The sequence below is a fragment of the Pteropus vampyrus genome, unplaced genomic scaffold (genome assembly GCF_000151845.1).
Source record: "Pteropus vampyrus isolate Shadow unplaced genomic scaffold, Pvam_2.0 Scaffold55, whole genome shotgun sequence".
NCBI lineage: Eukaryota > Metazoa > Chordata > Mammalia > Chiroptera > Pteropodidae > Pteropus > Pteropus vampyrus.
Window position 1 is genome coordinate 9,021,132 of NW_011888836.1, and position 15,745 is coordinate 9,036,876.

Here is a 15,745-nt window from a genome sequence, read left to right on the forward strand (position 1 = left end):
GCATGAGGCATGCAAAAGTTACCTTTCCCTTCCCATCATCAGTGATAGTGCCAGCTGCCATTAGAATTCAGAACCTGTACAGAACTACCAAAGAACCCAGACCACACCACTGCTCTCCTGCCCAAGAGTCTTGGGAATTCGCTATTATATTCACTCTAGACACAGTAGCCAAGCAAAAAAAATGACTAAAGATTATCCTTGGGAGAAAGCTGCTGAAAGATGAGAGCTGGGTTTTCTAATAGGATATTGGTTCGGACAGATGCTAGATTAAATAAACTCTAGGGAGCTAGACTGGGTCTAACCTACTTATAGCTCCCTACATTATTTTTAGGGAAAATCCCTTCAATGCTTCAGCACAACTCACTAGGACATATATTCTTGTTCCATAAAGTTAAAGCAGAGAAGAGGGTTTTAATCTTGTTCCTAAACCACAATTCACTATTCAAATAAGGATCACCAGGCTGAAAATGATTCTCCAGAAAGGGTCAAAGAAGGAGCTAAGTGCATCTGAGTAGGACTACAGGGCCAGTAGGATTTGCTTTCTGTCTCTGTGCCCCATACTGCTATGGTTGCAGCTAGAGCTGGCTTTATCTGACCACAGGATGGAGTGCCAGCCATTTGTTATGCAAGGAGGGCCAGTGGGGAAGTCTCCTCCACAATTAGAAAAAGTAGCCTCCTGTGAGTCTTAAGTTTTTCAAATTTCATTTCCAGTTACGGAGTACCACCACATTTCATTCATTAGACTCTTAGTATTATGTAAACACACAATTTAGCAAAAGTCATTCTCCAGGGGACAGGATGGATGCAGACCAAAGAACAGACCCTCTCTCTACAGCTCTGGCTAACCCAGAGGCTGACTTTCACCAAAACAAAGAACTTACTGATTATTCTCTAGGTTATTCATCAGAAGCATAATTGTCTCTCTAAACTCAGCTGTCGAGGTGCCCTGAGTTCAAAATTACATGCTCAGACAAGTTCCCACAGATCACATTCTATGTTATCAGATAAGCCCAGAGCTAAACTGGAAGAAAGAATGTCATGCCCTTGGGAAAACTTAGAGGCCTGCCAGGACATGTACCTGTAGAGAAACTCACCCTACTCCACAGGTGAGTACCCAATGACAGTGCTCAGATTCTTTTTTTTTTTTTTTTGCTCTTGTACACAGATGAATGTGTAATCAAGGACTACTAGTTTTATACCATAAAGCAGAACTACAGTAATTTTACCCTGGAACATTTTTTGAATAATTTAAAGCTAATGTTACCACGGCCTCAAAACATACAGAAAAGCTAGCTTTGCGTGAAGTATACTAGCTGGGGAACTTACTACTCAATAACCAAATAAGGTGGTGTCCCCTATGTGGTAAATTCTAAAACAGTTACAAGTTGGTGATGATACTGGTTTTAAAATAACTGACTTGAACTCAATAGTAAGGCCAAATTAAGCATATATCAAGGGCTCAATAATTATTTTTTGAATGAATAAAGGAATGATCAAATGAACCATTAACAAATGAGTCTACAAAAATAAGGAACATGTGGGGAAGAAATTGTTTCATCAGAATATTTTTATTACATCTTGTTATATTTTTTAAAATTAATCTTTTTGAGATAATTGTAGACTCACATGCATGTAGTTGTAAGAAATATGCAAAGAGATCCCCTGTTTCCTTTACCAGTTTCCCTCAATGGTAACATCTTGCAAAATTCTAGTATTACAATCAGGATACCAACACTGATTCAGTTAAGATTCAGAACATTCCACCACCACAAAGATCTGTCCTACTGGCCTTTTTATAGACACACACACCTAACTTCCCTAATACCCTCACTCCGTCAATCTCTGGCAACCACCAATATGTTCGTTTTTGTGATGTTTGTCATTTTTAAGAAAGTTATATATAATAAATGGAATCATGTAGTATGTAACCTTTTGAGACTGCCCTTTTTCACTCACATTTCTATGGAGATTCCTCCAGCTTATTGTATGTATCGACTGTTCCTTTTTATTGTGAAGTAGTATTCCATGAGTGTACCATAGTTTGTTTACTCATTCACCTGTTGAAGAATAGCTGAACAATTTCAAGTTTTGGGCTATTGTAAAGAAAACTGCTATAAGCTCTTATGTACAGGTTTCAAGTGTGAAAATAAGTTTTCAGTTGACTGAGGTAAACGCCCAGGAATGTGACTGCTGGGTTAAATGGCAGCTCCATGCTTAGCTTTTAAAGACACTGCCACCAGAGTTGTACCATTTTACATTCCCACCAGAAATGCCTGAGATGCAGTTTCTTCTCATCCTTGCCAGCATTTGGCATTGTCACTATTTTTTATTTTAGCCATGATGACAGGTGTGTAGTGGTGTTGGTTTTAATTTGTATTTCCCTAATGGCTGGTGACACTGAACATCTTTTCACATGCTGATCTGCCATATGAGCATCTCATTAAATTTTGGGGAAAAGGGAATAAACATCTTGTTTGTTCCTTATTTCTGGGGTCATAGTGTATAATTTTTATATATCAAGAATGTTTCCAAAAACAGAAGTGAATTTTCTTTTCACTCTTTTACCAAAAGTATTTCCCAGCAACCTAGAACAGTCCATCAGAATTTTCGTATTCTGTTAAGTAATATATGTTCGTGACATGCTTTTTGCTTTCCCAACATGTTCGTTAATCAAACAGCATCCAAGTAGTCAAGCTTTGTATTATTGCTTGACTGATGGTGGCAATTTTAAAATGTTTTGTTACAAATTTTTAAAAAATTCATAAGTAATTACATAGGCCTTAAAAGAAACTGAAAAATGATAAATTTTATGCACCTACAGTCAGCCATAAACAACAGTCTTATAAACTAAATGTGTAATAAACTTACATCAACTAGAACATTGAATCCATAATTAAGTGTAACTACATCTATTCAAGATGACTTTAATTACCGTGGTTAAAGGATATGCTGTTACACAAGATACATCTACTGTGTAAATGAAAGTTGTTAAATGTAGAAAAACACAGGATGTCAAACGACTTACTTTCCGTTAGCCTTTAGATATAAAACAATTCTGTTTATGTTATGAAGGCTGGGGGGATAAAAAAGTAAAGGGAGGCTTGGTGCTTTAACATTTACTGTACACAGGGAATGACGGGTATCCCAACCAGGCTGGGGGAGGGGACTTCCTCATGGTATGTCTGGGGAAAAGCAGTTGGTCATTGGTATGCATGATACGTCAAACAGTTTCCTCTTTAAGCAGAATCTGGCTCCGCTGAACTTTACTGCCACATGCCTATCCCAAAGCAAGCCATATTAAAGTTCAGTGAGAACAAAGTCAGGACTGTCCTGGTCATAGCCTGGGAAAGCAGGACTCTGAGCAGGAGCAGAAAAGATATACCATTAGGTAACCCAGTCACATGTGGGTTAAACACACCACCAAAGACACTACCTTTTGAAATAAAACAAAGATTTTAAAATATAGCAAAATAATATACATTGTAAACTATTCATATTATACAGTGAATGATGAGGAAAAAACAGAAGAGCAGCAAAAATGAATTCGAGAACGCAGATTGACAGAGACCAAGGGAGAAGGATGCAGAAAGAAACAGATGAAAATTTAGAGAAAAAGCAAAGACAAAATAAAAAAAAAATCATAACCCATACAGACATAAATCTGCCCCCACAGAAAGATCACACAGAACTGAACAATGTTCACAGAGCAACATCCCTCTCTTCGGGCTCACAAGCACAAAGGAAAACATAAGAATACATTTACTGATTCTTAGAACTGGAAGAATTTATCCAGCCCAGTCTTTCAATAAATACCAGAAATACTTCTAGCACATCTCTGAAATATGGTAGTTAACAATCATCACAGTAGCAGCAACTACTTTTTTTGAGAGCTTACTATGTATCAAATTCTTAAGCTTATACATGCATTACCATCTCAGAACCACTTTTATAGGTATTATCTATTTTTAAAGATAATAAAATTGAGGCTTAGAAAGGTTAAGCATTGTTATGGACTGAATGTTTCTCCTCCCAAACCCCAAATTCATGTTGAAGCCCTAACCGTGGAGGTGGGGTCTTTGGGAGGTAATCAGGTTTAGATGAGGTCATGAGGGTGGGGCCCCCATGATGGGATCAATGTCTAAATAAGGAGAGGAAGACACCAAAGCTCTGCCACTCTCCTCACCCCCCCACCCCTACCGTCAAGTGAGGACACAGTGAAAATGCAAACCAGAAAGAGGGCCCTCACGAGAAACTCAACGTGCCAGTACCCTGATCTTGGACTTCCAGGCCTCCAAACTGTGAGAAAAAAATGTCTGTTATTGAAACCATGCAGTCTGTGGTATTTTGTCATAGCAGCTTGAGCTGACTAAGACAAGTGTCTTCTTAAACATCATATGCTATATTGCTTTTCAATTTTGGGATACTTCCAGTTGACAGAGACACACTTCTTTCACCAAGAAGTTCACAATAGTATCAGACAGCCCTAGTTATAATGCCCACCAGAATCACAGTGAATATGTACCACCCGCTTCTAAATGATACTACTACACACCAGAGTTTTTTTTTACTGTACGACCACAATAAGCATTCTTATTCCTTAAAATATATGAAATGACTATGTTTACTTTCGCTTTAATGACAAACTGAGAATTGTGTATGTCTTTCATTAAGGGTAAAATTCAATCTTTATTTACAGGACACTCACTGCAAGATATGAAATACCACATAAAAATAAGAAACTCATTGAGAGAAGCTTCACACGATGTGAACAGTTTCGAACCATCTAAGTACAGTTCTGTTGTAAAAAGTGCTACAATAACAAACTATATTTTAAAAGAATTTGTAGTAGAGAAATACAAATTTATATCAAACATAGTATATGACAAACAACTTTATGCCTCAGCTGTACAATCCAAAAGTTAAAGTTCTCTGGAGTGCCATCCTGAACTTGGAACACATAACTTTCAAAGAGTTTCTGACATATTTTGATCTTCCTCTTCCTCTACAGAGAAATACTTCTCAATCAAGTTTAATGAAGCTTTGTACAAAGACTCATTTTCATGGTTTTGTAGAGCTTCAATTTTGTCCAAACTTCCGCATTCTTCAATCATTATACTAAGGTTCTCAGTCTCACCTAGTTTCTTAGCAACCTGAAAGATATTTGAAGTGGCATCCAGAATAACTAAATTATGTTGGTATCTTTCATAGTTAAGTGGTTCATCAATGGTTCCATTATGCCAGTGACTTTGGTATACGATCTGTTCAACTGTTCCACCACTTGTATAGTTAGTCACAGCCCATACTGCTTCCTTTTGTGTCTTAAAGTCTGCCTTACAGAGAACATCAGTGAGGAATGGGACTAATTCATGATTCACAACTTATTGTATCTGGTCTTGGCGGCCAGCTGTGATGTTTGACACTGTCGACATAGCTTCCTTCTGAAGATTAGTTTTAGAGTTCATTAGCAGGCTAGGAAAGACAGCAAGTGCTCGCTCCTGCATCTACGACAACCTGAATCTGTTCATCTGTCCCAGTGATAATATTTCCTATGCTGTTAGTGCAGGAGTCACAATTGATAATTCAGTAGCTCCTAGGAGCTTCGCAAGTTGGGGTACAACTTCTGTTTTCATGACTATTTTAATCCACTCATTTGGACCATCAGTAACACAGGAAATGGCCCAGCTCCTATCTGCTAATACTGGATTATCATGATGCAGGATTCTTGTTGCAACAAAGGTTTGAAAGTGTCCAGGTAGGATTACATAAGTAACGACATGCTAAAGATGACATATAAGGAATTGCAAGAAGAGTCAACAGTGGGTCAACTGCACCATACTTGATAACCAAGTCTCGGAAAACTGAACCATCACATGCAATGTTTCCTGGAGCCCATACAGCTTGTTCACTGATGTGAGCATGGAGCAATGCCAATAAAGAAATGAATGCTGGGATAGCACTTCAATCTACTGCATGAAGCCACCTCAATCTTGGTCTGTTCTGATGTTCTGGAAGCAATGCTAGTGAGGCCTCAAGCAAATTCAAACTGAATGGGACTACAATCAGTTCTACCCTAAAAGCACACAAATTTTGTAATCAAACTAGCCTGAATTATGTTGTCTATATATGGGTGGCTGTTTTTCTCTAGAAAGCAGTTTCCTAGCAGCTTGACTAGCTTAGAGCTGGCTTTCCAAGTGGTTACTTTTTATACGTTTGACAATGTCCTCAACAGACCAATCTGCAGGGTGCCCTGGTTGTTGTGGTTTTCCTGCAGTGGAGAAGTAGCATCATCAGGAAATGAGCTTATATTTCTCCTTTTTAGCATCTGGTCATCCTTCTTACCTTTCTTTAGCTCCACATTAACTTCTATTTGGCAGTGCCTCATTTCTGTACTGACTTTCCCCTTGTTCTTGAATCTGTTAAGGTGGGTGGCCGGTGAATTGGCATTCTTAATTGGCGAGCATGGTTATAAGACAAAGGGAGAAAGCTACATAGCTGGCTCAGGCTTTCACAAGAGATGATGTAGAGGTGCACAGGTTGCAGGTCAGCTACCTAGAAAATGTCCACCACAGATAACCCTGTAGATGGTATGTGTATGTCTTTCTTTAAATGGGAGATCCAAAGCTAGACACAGTGGAGCAGATAAGCTTGATGGATATACTGTGTACACAATGTACAATTTGTGTTTGGGTCCAGGCACTAGCTCCGTGGGCTAGGTTAAGTTTTGGGAGCCTCCAAGAAAAGAAGGCACTTATTGGTCACTAAACTAAAAATGGAAAGAATCAGTAATAGCAATCAACTAAAATACTTATTAGAGGCCAAATGGCCCTTTCATGCACGAAATTCAATGGTGACCACTACCAGATTTTTCTTATCAAATACTTTAAACATATACTAGTGCCTGGAATAAATGGGCAGCTTTCAAATTTCAATTATTTACCAAATGTTTAAAGATTTTTAGCAGCTTTTCCTGAGCATCAGAAAAACTGAAGTAAATGATCACATGTAGTAGATTTATAAATGGAATGCATCAGTAAACAGGTTCAAATACAGATCTCCATCCTACAAAAACTGCCCCCCCAAATTACTCAAAAGTGACATGTTCGATCAAAAATAACTTTTGTTAAGGAAAAGAGTAACTATAAAAATACAGGTTGCTATTAAAATAGTACAATTTCTAAATTACTATCAATACAAAATACATTCTAAACCACTTTTATATAGATCATCAAAACCTGTTTCCTAAGTTTTAAGTTTACTTTCATATATCTATTCTATACTGCATTACTAGTTAGTACTTACTACTAACAAACACAACTACAGTTGTTACTCATCCATCACGTGTCAAGTGCTATGTTAATCTGAACATTATCTCATGTAATCTTCACAACTGCCCATGAGTTTGGTATCAATATTCCCATTTATAAGGAACTTAGGGTTCAGAAGTGTCCAAGGTCTCCACACTAAGTGGTAAAGCTGATATTCAAACTCAAGTCTGATTCTAGAGCCTATGTCCTTACCTGCATCTCTAAGTGACAGAAATGCCCTAAGCCATAATGATAAATGCCTTGATGAAACCCCCAGATTTCCTGCTGCAAGTGGGCTTCTTTAGCAACTGGAATATTATTTTTTGCCATGCCCAGCAAGTGGTAAATCCTGCCATGTCCAGCGTGGCCCTGGAAAATAAACCTGACTGGGAATGGTGGGAGAAAAAAAGAAAGACAGAAGCCTGGAATCAGGAGGTACACTGTCCACTGATGGTGGAGCAATGGCACAGTTTTATTTTTGCAAGCTGCTTTTATACAAGAACTTACAATTGCTGCTGGCTCAGATAAGATTATCCTCACCTAACCCCCACCCTGCTAAGATCTTCTGCAGTTGCGTCTGCTCGTGGCTATGAGTGTACTCCCTGCTTTTTTGAGTGTACGCTCTGCTTCGGAGCAACACCGCATTATTCCCCGATCAGGTCCTACTTCCGCATTCTTAGGAGGGTTCCTTGAGGCGAGGCACCACACAGATTACAAGGATCTTGTCGGCTTACAATCTGCTCTCCACAATTTTTACTTAATGCTACCCCAACTACATAAATATTATGATTACAGAGAGTCCAAAGAAGCCATATCCACCCTCCAAGCCTCCTCTGCACACCGCTACAAGAGTTAGCACTGATACTAATCCTTCCACTAGACCTGAGGTTCACTGTCAGGAAGTGGACTTCCTGGGAGATGACATGTGATTGGGGCTTGTGGACAGAGAAAATGGCTTTTACCCAAGAACTTGCCTGAACATTCCATCTAAGTTTCTGCTCACAGACACAAGAAATGGGCTATGAGGGAACCAAAACTTCTAGATACTTCAGGAAACAAACATCAGGCCACTGTTATCTCATACACATTGCAGCTTACACCTATGCTCCTGGACCAAACTCCTCCAGGAGTCAAAGCTTACATTCTGTATTCGAGTAGCACTTAATATTTTTCAAGAACTTCTCAAACATACCTCATTTGATCTTCAAAATGAGAATTTAGGTTATGCAAGGCAGACATTATTTATTTTACATTTAAACTGAGACAAGAGATGTTTACTTTCTATTACTATTCACTAGAACCCTGCTCTACTTTGACTCAGGGTCTCAACCTCTCTGCTACTTTTCACTCATGGCTTAAATGATCAGACTCTCAAGGTCATCTAGTGTCTCTGAGGACAAGAGATCTGAGGGCTGAACTCAAGTTGTACTTAAGTCCCTATAGTTCTCCAAGGATCCAAGAGTCCCCTAGAGGAGGGTACCACTCAGCCTTGCTGTGGATTTTACTTCCTTGAAAGTGGGTGATGAAAGGCAGCAATGGCACACACGGTAGCACATGCTGCAAGCTTCCACCTGGTCCTGGAGGGCAGGAGGTGAAAGTACCCCACATTTTCTAAAACATTTACCATGTGCCCTGCAGACACTATGGGGATCACAAGGACCTAAAGGAGGTTACAACTTAGACACATTGAATGAAGAACTATACAAAAGAGGTGCAGTCTTTGAGCAGAACACAGGGCCATAGTCACCTGATGTTATATGCCTGACAAAGAACCCAGCCTTTCTGGAGAAGCCACTCTCACCTACTTAAATTCAATTAAATGCCTTACTTTGCACCTCTCAGTTTTTTCTTTTTCACATCACAGCAGAATGCTAACTTTTTAATTTAAATTTTTATTTTATATTAACTGCCTTTTAATCTTTGCTTTATAAAATAAGAAACAGGAAATAGCAGCACAAAAAAACAGCCCTTGTCTCAGTGGGGGAGATGGCCCCCAACCCTAGGAGCTCCACAAAGTAGATGGTCCATTAAACCCATCTGATCTCCTTGAATCTAAAGTTCTTAAAGAAATGCTGACAGTTGCACATCTAAAATGCACTGCCCCAAATGTCTGCTCAAGAATATGGCAGGTGTCATTCTGCCCCATGGCGCAGAGTGGCTATTGGAACAGGATTCTTCTTCATTTCTAGGACCATTTAGTTCCTCATCTACAAAATCTGTAAACCATAACTCAGTGTCTCCCAGCAAACTTCCTGAATACACCAAGTTCTTCAGACAGACTTTTTTGACACAATTAAAAAAGGAAGTCTGTAAAGGCCTTATCCAGGAAAGGTCCTTCAATGCAATACCTCTGCAGATTTAATTTAGAAACAACCACATAAGAAGACTATGTAATTCCTTCAAGGCATAAAACAAAGAATTTGTAATCCACCTACCAAAATTGTCTGTTACACTGGGCTGTATCTGATAGGATTTATTTTCATACAGTCAAACAAAACTGAGCACCTGCCTCATGCCAGGTATCGCAGTAAGTCCTGACTATATGTAAATAAAATTCTGCCCTCCTTCTCTCAGTGGTCCCTGGCTCTAACAAGAAAAAGAGACATAAAGACTGTCTTAATTTACATAATGCCTGTGATAGTGCTATTTTGGTGAGAGAAAGGAAGAAAAAAATCTGCATGGGAGATTCAAGGAAGGCTACAGGAAGCAGGAAATATTTGTTTTAGTGATATAAATGTGTGTGAAGGGTCTATTGGGCCAAGAAAAAGAGGTTCCGGTGGACAGCCCTAGGAAAGAGAGATGCGCACGTGGAAAGGGCATGCTGACTGTGAGGCGAAGGTGAGATATGATGCAAGGCCTTGTACCCATTCCTCAAGTGTAACCCGTGGGCAACAGGCACCAGCAGTGGTTGCGGTCAGAGAAGTGACATACATGATGACTTGGGAGTGGGGAGGATGAACTGGAGAAGAGAAGGCTAAAAACAGAAACCACTTCAGAAACTACTGCAACTCATATTCAAGCAAGAGATGGCACTACTGTAAAGGCAGAAGAGGTTCAGTGAGGACTGAGAATCAGTAAGTCCTAATGACCAGCCCAAGGTAGATGTTAATGGAAAGGAAGCAATTGGTTAGGATCACCCCACGATATCTAGACAAAGCTAGAAATACATCTGGCACATAGCTGGGATTCAGTAATATTGCTCAATGAATGAACAAAGCAACTTAGATATGGAAACAAAAAAGGCCAATTTGTAGTGAATTTCCTGTCAAAGCCAAACTTCAAGACTACTACTTATTCCATTGGTTCAAATTGTGTAGACATAAAAAACGTCCTGGACAATTTTTAAAATGCCAATTTCCTTGGATGTTTTTTAAAATTTAATAACTGATTATGAACATGAGTCAAGTTAGGGAAACAGCTTCGTACAAAAGCAAGAGAGCATCTGATAATGTGTATTCTTGCTATTTCCAAACTCAGTCATAAAACGGACTACAAGGAGGCAGAAAGCTTTGGGGGTTCTCCTATATCTTTCTTCAGAGAAGATGTATAAGGAAGTTCTGGAAATCATTCTGAGCTGGTATCTGGACTCAGAAGATTCCTTCCTGAGAGACTGAGACTTAGCCAGGATGAAGTATTCTTTGGAGGATCTGGGGTTCTGGTCAATTCCATGTAGGTTATGAGCTATCTTTCTAAAGAAAAGCAACTCCACCATCTCTGTTTGAAGGCACAGTCAGGGACTATTCTATATCTGATCTAATTCCTGTTTTGGAATTTGAACAGATATATTATGCAATGGCTAGTTCAAAGGGTATTAATAGGGCTCCCTGGATCACAATGATTTCCTCTCTGAAACTCAAACACAGGGGTAAACTCTCAGTAGCCATGTCTGTCATAAAGGACCCAGGCACTGGCATCAGCTGGCTGATGGGTTGGGGAGACATCTGACCCAAACTGGGCAGAACAGTTCTTGAAGTAAGTAAAAGTAATCAGAAACCACTGGGGCTGGGCCACCTGAGTGGTGATCCAGAAGGCCCACTAGCTCAAGATACCAAGATGCCAAACAGCCCCAGCTCTTGCCCTCTCATCATCAGTCTGAATGATAAAGGTCATAAAGTTTTTTTGTTTGCTTGAATTGTTTATAATCCAATTCTGATGTGTGCCAACAAAAGACTTAAAGACATACTAATACTGATTCTGACTTGATAAACCATGTGGAGAGCCCCTCATCACTTCCTCCAAAAGACACCCTGAGAAAACTGGAAGAAAATACCCCAAATGTAACCCAGTGAAAGCCTTCTTCTACTGAACTCAGGGTTTTGTTGTTGTTGTTGTTTTTTAATGAGAGGACATGAGGCTGACCTTAAGCTTATCTGTCAAGGCCAGTAAGTTGATAAATTCAGTTCAAATCTGTCACAACAAATTTTCTTTAAGAAAGTTTGGAAGCACAGATTTCTGCTCAGGGGGCTTACTGCTCTATAATCTCAGCACACTCTCTACAAAATAGATGAACAATTATCTTGGGCGGAGTAAGATTCAGATAAGGGAAGACACTTTGCCACTACATTCTTTCACAAGTGGTGGCCCCAAGTTTTACTTAACTATTTGCTTTTGCTTTCAGCAGGTAAAAACTAAGGGAAGACTGTGTCACTATCATATCTCCAAACACCACTAATTCCCTGCCCTCCACCCCTGTCCCTGGCCCAATAATTTTCAGAACAATCCTTCAAAAGCCAAGACTAGTTTTCTTCTTAATCCATCAACTACTGTTGACTGTTAATCTGATGTTTTATAAGAGGAGCAAGGATATTTTAGATGAGATTATGGGATCAAATAAAGTATGCCCCCAACGGACTGTGAGCACACACAGCACAATCAAAAATAACAAAAAGAGATGGAATGAGGAAGCATGGGCTCAATGGTGAGAAGCAAAAGGTGGTAGGAAGGGGTTTGTGGCTGCATGCACCCATGGTACTCTGCCCTTTCCCTACCACAGCATGTAAGCACTCACCAGACTGCAGTAATTTGTTTATTGCACCTCCAAACTGACAAAGAAAGGAGAAGTGCTGCATGCTTCACTGTTTCCCGAAAGCCTGCCTGGCACAGTGCTTAGCAAGTTCTTAATGAATATTTCTGGATCAATGAATGTATGAATTAACAAATGGATGAACAGAATCAACAAGGAAGAGAAGGAATAGATACAATGTTTTGTATATAACTTGAAAGGAATTCAACAGGTAAAAGATATATATACAGACATCCGCCCACCCCCCACCCACACACACACAGGGTCAAACATTACCAAAAAATGCCAACAACAGTAAAGGCCAAGCCAATGTTCCAAAAGCAATGCTCAGATATTTAGAAACCAATGTTTTTAAACCAATGTTTTTGTCCAAATGCTAGTGAAGACCTCACAGAAAAATTTGCAGAAATCTAGTCTATGTGAGTGACAATTAAAAAGACACCCATCTCAGATGAGTATATCTAAAAATAACTCTGAGAGAACAAATGACATCCGTGCTGATCGCTCTGAATAACACTAAGCGGCCTCACAGCGACTTGTGGCGGGCGAGACACTGTTGGTTTGTCAGGGGAAGTAAATGCCAGGAAGTCAGCTGAGATAGAGGCAAGGCTGAAAGTGATAATGGTCATAACATGACCAAAGACTATTACAGAAAACAGAGTGAAAGAGAACAAACTTATGTTATCATATCCTACCAGTCAGTCTATTTACATGAAAATGCCCAGCATTATAATTCTATAGGGCACAGCATTCAAGGTAAATGGCAGGTGGAAATAGTTTCATTTCAGCAATGTACCAGAATATTTTTTCTTCAGCAACAGAATTGGTACAGAGCAAGGAAAACTAAATGTTACTATTACACATATCTTTAGATTTCACTATACATAACATAAAGATATGTTACTATTACACATATCTTTAGATTCCTGAAGGGGCAAGAAGCACACCAGAAAAAGTGGGCCTCAACTTTCCTCAAGCCCCATATGACTTCTGTGAACAAACTTGTTACAAACTATCACAGCTCTATAAAATTTAATCGTTCCCATTACTATATTTCTCTTCACTGCTTCTGTCTTCATTTCTCAAACTGCTGAATAAGGCCTTGTAACAAAGCTTTCTAATATCTTTTCCTCTCATGGCTATATAATATGACCAGTTCTAATCTACTTGTACATGAAGTGACAAACCATATATGTTACAGGGAACATCTAACCTGACTGGAAACTGGAAAGAAGCACAGAAGTAAAATCATAATAACATGCAATGAGTTTGAGATTCTGTTTGTAATTAATCATGAAAGATATTAAGCTATTAATTAGTCAATCTTTGTTTAATGGTTATACCTATCAGCATAGAAAACTTCTAAATGTCCATGCCAACTCTGCTAAGAAATGCAATAAGATTTCTAATAACTACACTCTGAACTATTCAAAATACTATCTTTTGGTAGAAAAAAAAGAAAAAAAAATTTAAGGTGTACTTTACATACAGTAAAATTAATTCTTTTGTAGTGCAGTTTTAACCAATTATGTAACAATCACCATAATCAAGGTACAGAATTAGATCAAACTCAAAACACCCCTATGCCTCTTTGTGGTCAATCCTTTTCCCCTATCCCCTGCCAACTACTGATATGTTTTCTGTTCCTTAGCCTTGCCTTTTCCAGAATGTCATATAAATAGAGCCATAGAACATCTAGCTGTTTGAACATGGCTTCATCCATTTAGCATAATGTATTTGGGATTAATCAATATTGTTGCAGGTATCAGTAGTTTGTTCCTTGGTGTTAAGTAGTATTACATTATATGAATGTACTAAAGTCTGTTTATCCATCTGCCATCTGAAAATTTCTGGGTTGTTTCCAGACTTGGGCAATTACAAACAAAGCTACTAAAAACATTTGTGTACAGGCTTTTGTGTAAACAAACTTTCATGCCATTTGGATAAATACTTAGGAGTGGTATTACGTAGATGTATTTTTGCAAGGTTAATTTTGCAGCTATTGTTTTTAAGATATATTGAGTGCACTCAGAGGAGTTTGCTGTTAAATCTCTCCTAAAATTATTTTACAAAGTGGAGGTAATTTAACTGATTCACAAATTTGGAATTTCGTATGTGGGAGTTGCATTCACTTACACCAGCAAAAAGTCAAACTCTTAATTTATTCACGCCATAACATTTTAAACTGCATATCCTTGACAAACCACATATAACCTAAGTTACAATTCAGATGTTTAACTCATTATTCCTCTTAGTGTTAGCAATGGAAAAGTGATGGGGAAGAAAGAGAGGGCACTAACATTTATCCCTTCCAAATGCCATTTTATTTACCTCACTTCATTTAATCTTCATTTAAGACCTCAATTAGGTGAGGTAAATGTTATAGGCATTGCACTAGCAAGAAAACCAGCTCAGAGAAGATAAGCGACTTACTTGGAGTCAAACCATTACACAGTGACAGGCACAGACACAAGCTCGGGTGTGTCTCTCTCATGCCCACACTCTTTTTATTCTATCTTGGGACTGCAAGCTCCCCAAAGCACAAATGCTAAGTTTATGTAGTTTTCAGGGCTATGTGTATATAAATATTTCACAAGTACATTTAGAAGGCATAGTGATTCTTTCATATGCAATCATACATGAAAAATGTTAAGCTTTTATTATGAGTAGCCCTGTTTTAAGGTACATGTTCTCATCCTAAACTTTCTTGGATAAGCGAATTGTGTGGCTAACCCATACTGGTGGTGATCATTGGTAACCATAAGCAACTCTATAATAAAACAGGAAATCTGATCACTGGCTCACTTTCACATATGGAAGACACAATCTTAGCAGGTTTCTATGGAAACCATTGTAGTATTTTTGGTAATGACTATCACATTACTCCAGACATTGGTAGGCTATAATTTCCTTTAAAACATTCTGACTTTATTTGAAATTCTATTTACTCACTGACCTAGAAGTCAAGGACTGACATTATGACTCATCGATAGTCTAAATTACAGCTATGAGACTGGAAACAAATGAATATATTCCTGTGGTTTGGAGGTCTGGGGAAAAACATGTTAAAACTTCACTCATTATCCTCTCATTCTGCCAGAAGAATGTCCGTTAATATCACAAATGAATTAAATTGAAAGTTTAAATTTGTACCAATTGTGTTAATTCCCTGGGTTGAAAGTCCCTCAGCCTGCATCATATTACCTGGTTAAGTTCAGCAGGAACAAACCAGATGAATTACCCCAGTGGGATTTGAAGGTCACTGCACTTAAGCTTTAACTAAGCTGCTAACTTCACAAGCACATGCAGGCCTCAAGTTCACAAACCAAGCACCCTCAACAACCCAAGACTGAGGGGTTTATTATCAAGAAGGCTGACAGATAAAGCACCTACTTTAGAAAGAAAGCAACACTTTAGA

The 15,745-nt window shown here is 38.7% G+C and overlaps 1 protein-coding gene and 1 pseudogene across 1 annotated transcript in view; both read right to left on the reverse strand.

Moving 5' to 3' along the window:
- LPIN2 (lipin 2) overlaps positions 1–15,745 on the reverse strand; it is a 77,012-nt gene that overhangs the window by 31,514 nt on the left and 29,753 nt on the right. The gene's annotated exons all lie outside the window — the stretch shown is intronic.
- On the reverse strand, positions 4,847–6,463 carry LOC111739871 (annotated as a pseudogene).